The sequence below is a fragment of the Saccoglossus kowalevskii genome, chromosome 19, assembly GCF_978046115.1.
Source record: "Saccoglossus kowalevskii chromosome 19, keSacKowa6.1, whole genome shotgun sequence".
Taxonomy (NCBI): Eukaryota; Metazoa; Hemichordata; class Enteropneusta; family Harrimaniidae; genus Saccoglossus; species Saccoglossus kowalevskii.
The window spans coordinates 21389553-21394402 of record NC_140659.1 but is presented as its reverse complement, the minus strand read 5'-3'; positions in this window follow the sequence as shown (position 1 = coordinate 21394402).

The following is a 4850-nucleotide window of genomic DNA, read 5'->3' as shown; positions in this document are numbered from 1 at the left end:
CGGGCAACGACTGTCGATTTATTTTGACACGCAAATGCGCCTACGCCTACGCTGTACGATTACACGATGATTTATTTTTTTCCAAAGAATGTAATGTACACTACAAATCAGAGTGCGATACATTTTTGTTCCCACCTTAAAACCATTCTTGGTCGTTTTATACTTAAAGGGCGGTAGTCGTCGTGACGCGCATGCACAAGATATATAGGTCTCATATAAACAAAGATGGTGACTTTGGCTGTTGCGCAGATCAACGAGTATAAACTGAGACGTTACCAAGCTTTAATTAATTTCGCGCCCAGGTCAAACCTCATACTCGTGATTTCCATTAGAAGAGCGCATTGGATTGTGGGAAATCAATGTTTATCAACACAAATGTCGCACATGCGCAGCGCGGCGACCACCGCCATTTAAACACATGAAGTATGAATTACTTAAAACCAAATATGATTGACTAAAAACACTGTTTCACTTACACATTTAAAATGTGTATCCCCAATTTCATTGTGAGTATATACTTTATTCTAAATTAGCGACATCTTGAATTAGCAAAATTACAGGTTAGCTAAATTAGCTAAATTGACATGCTAGCTAAAAAGACGTGTTTTACAGTATCTATAATGTGCATTATTGAGAAAGTGTTTTTTCCAGTGTAACTTTTTTGTTACGCTGTTTTTGAGTGTTTTTGTAATACACTATAACACAAACAGGGTATAAAGCGAGACACATGTTAAGTGTTTATTATCACACATCGACTTTGTATGCGATAGAGGGGTGGGGGGGGGACACACTGGCGAATAACAATTCCGTGCCATTTATGTTCAAAGTTGTAATTGGATTTCCCGTTTTTGACACAGTTTGTAACACAAACAAATGGTCGTAAAATATCAATTATCTGTCTCAATAGTTTATTCATAATAATCTATGTACAGAATTGTGTTTTCCAGACGGAAGTAAACAAGTGTGCATATTGGAAATTTATACACATAATTTAAACAAAACACTTAAAGTATGAACCTTCACATTGTGTATCATGTGAAGCTTTCATCCATGGTCTTCGTTATTGGACATGTACAATGTCCTCATGTACAATGGTGACAATGCACGTAGGGCTTTTCTACGTGGTCTATACTTATTACAGTTCATGTAATTTGAAAAGTCATATATAGTAAATAATATTTGGTAATCGTTGTCCTTAGTAGCTATTAAAAATAGATAAACGTTTTGAGCAATGGGTCTTTATCGATAGCATAGAAGAAAATGTTTAGTTTTGTTTTAATTTGAAAAAGTGCTTTTCCTAGCTACGTATTTTTTTCACAAGCACTTTTCGGATTTACAGTGTATATGGTCAAGTACGCATACGATTATATACGTGTGTGATATGCGATGATGAACACACGCGAATTTAAGAAGTCGCGCGAAATGCGATATGATCACAAACCCGCAAGAGAAATCTACCTTTCTAGAAATCCTAATTTAAAATTATTGAGTCTGTCGAAGAAATAATTTGTTTTCCGCTCAGTCCGTTTTTGGCAGCGTCGAAGCCTATTTGAAAATTATGTATTACGTGCGTATTGCGTTTTTGAAGGCGGCGATAATCTCGCTTGTTTCATGTGTTCTATTTTTGCGATACTACATTCTTCTTCCCAGAGTACTTGCGGTTAGAACACCGAACGTATCTCTGCCATCAATCGACGACAAGCATGAGTATACACACAAGATCGCGTTGTGGCAAAGATGTATTCCTATTGACTATTGGTTTGAAATATGTTCGATTTACGCGCAAGGAATGAGATTGACACAAATCGCGGGAGTTTTGTTTTCTCTTGATATAACCACAGTGGTGTGGAGGGACTGTGATATAACATACTCAATTGTGGGGTACATCGTGATCCACATGGTGGAATTATTTTTTGAAATGTGTGTCATAGGGCACGCGGTTATTTATTTAGTCTGAGAAATTGGTCACTAATATAGGGAAAACTTTGTTTTATTTTCGACCTTGGGTTGGGGAGTAAAATGTTAGGGAATTCTTGAAATACGGTGATAGTGCTTCAGCTTAGAAAACTGCGACAATAGAATAGACGCGGAAATAACATATGATCAATTCCACATGTATCTCCTGTGACGAAACAACCTTACTGGACGACATTTGTGCCTCGTGATAACCTTATAATACATTTTTATTAACAAAAAAGTCATCGAGATTACGATGTACACGACGTTCGAGAAGTGATGCTTTCACGCATATGGGTCAAAGTTCGTCAAGTCTGCCCTATCGTGTTGGATTTCAAAAGTTCGGAAGTGACGTCACGCGTTTAATACCTCATGCGTGTCACTCCATGCAATGATCTAAACACGAACTAAGTGCCGTCGCCTTGTACTTCTCACTTCGATGATGATGACAATGCCGATCTGTATGGTTTCGCGGCGTGCATCCGCTTTTTTCGTTTCCTAGCCGTTCTTTTTTACGACGCGTAACAAAAAAGAAATTATCTCGCGTTCAAGAAATACATGTATTAGTGTTTCTTTAATTACGTCACATCGGAACTAGACATGATATAGATAACGTAACTATGGGAACGACTGATTTAGTGAGGTATGCATGCCGAACCATTTTATCAACTTGCAATTTATTTGTACCACGTGACAACGTACTCAAAACAACTCGGAAGTGGTTGCGACGGTGCGTCATTCAGTTTCTCCATGCTGTTATATTGGCGTGTAAATGACCTGATTAATAAGCAAGGTTCTGTAACAAATTTAACTTTCGGCTAGCAAGTGTTGCTGTAAACAATTGCCGAGCTTTTGGGTCTAGCCTAAATACAATGCTAGAATGGTGCCGACCGTCTCATTGTTGTCACGGTAACAAATCTCATATCGAGGTTCAAACGTTAATTTATCTGACAGATCCGACGAGCGCGCTACTTGTTTCCATTATACAGTGCACGTAATCTCGATCGCTTTAGACGGTGCCCCGACTGAGTGACGATCCAATGGGGTGGGCGATAATTTGTGTGGAGGTTAGATTACATTAGCAGAAAAACAAAACAAAAACAGAACCAGAAAATTGAAGAAAAAAACCCGTCAATTTATCGAACAAATGTGAGCTGCAAGTGTGTAATTTGCTTTAATCTCGGCTAAGATATAGATAAATAACACAGTGTATATTTTAATAATTCATATCGTAGCCATTCCCTCAACAGAAATGTTGGTCTATTCCTGATGAAATTGGTCCAAGCTCGAATTGCCGATGTGCGAGGTACTCGCGCGACTAAAAAAGGCGGGAAATGTTTCATAGCATAATAAAGCACCGCCGTTCGCAGATTACAGCGCATTTTCGTCCAACACATTTTTCAATCTCAACTAATTGCTCCTTTCAATCATCTAGTGTTGTTGAACCGAGTAGAATTGTGTAATTTAGTTTGAAAATAAATAACAGTTCCGTCGTTCTATGCGTCTATTTGAGAAAGTCCGTTTTCCCGTTTTTGAAAACGATAGCTTTGAAGAGTAATTAGATATCTCGTGACTCAGTCGGCGTACATTAGGTCCCAACCCGCATTGATGCGCAGAAAACAGAAGAATCGTATACAATGCGCTCAACTCATGGTGCTCCGGGCAATGAGCAATGTGGAAATTCATCACAAAACGTCGCGTGTGTCGGACGTGAAGATCTCCGTAGTGTTTAATGAGCATGGAACGTCACGATGACACAGAGCCTCAGTAAAGGCGCCGTCAAAAGAAAGGGCAGCGGCAATGCGAGAATGAAGAATGATTTCAATAATGACACATGGGTATAATGTAAGCGACTAATCGATAGTCGCAGCTTGCAGCAGCATGAAAACGAGAGACGAAACGCGAACATGTTAACAACTGGGCATATTGATAGTAAATTACGAATACTAGGATGAGAAAATACCGAATGTGGTTGCGGTAATTGCCACTTTGTGAACGCGTCGCTGCGAGGTGCCTGGGGAAGACAGTTTTGTTGATTTTGTGGCTCGCGTAGAAATGTCTGCAACGGTTGGTTCGAGTATGACTCACCCGACGTCGATTTCTGTAGCAATACAAATAAAATTCTCATGTTGAATATCATATACGCTATTTAGTTATTTGTTTCCATGGAAGTAATCGGTGACGTGGTACTCTTCGTAAGGGGTTAACTCAATATGTACGCGAATGATTTATCGTGTATCGAAATAGGAATTGTTCCAACTCCAAGTTGCACGAAATGAAATCGAACATCCCGTCAGAATAAGATTATTGTTTTCCCGGGGCATCGCGATAAAAATGTGAATAAATAGTAACGAAAAATAAATAAACAATAATAAAATATATATCTAAAAAAATATATTGACCGTCATTTAATGGGATGTATAATCTGTTTTTACAATTATTCGTGTGTGTCATAATGTGCAAGAAGAATTATTGCAGAATGAACGTTGTGGTGATATCTGGTGTTGTTTTCTGAGAGGCATACTTGGTACGCCGCGCCAGACGTTGTGTAATAATCTGCATTCTTTCCATGACGAATTGAGCCCAAATGTTCGATTTAAGGAAGGATAACTTTCACAACTCAGACTATAACTGCTGAGTTCGTCAGCTTTACGGTGTGTGTACTATAGTATTTCATCGGAACGTCATTGTATATTTTATTTTTTACCGATAGCTATATATTGTTCAGCATCACACAATTGAAAATCCAACACATCATGGTGATCGTGTATTTTATTCTAAACACGTGTATTTTATTCTAGACCTGGATGCTATGATCTATGAATTTACACACAATGCATCCTGGCAGTCGGAGCTCTGAGTGTGCACTATACTTTCTCGGTGCGCGCACACCA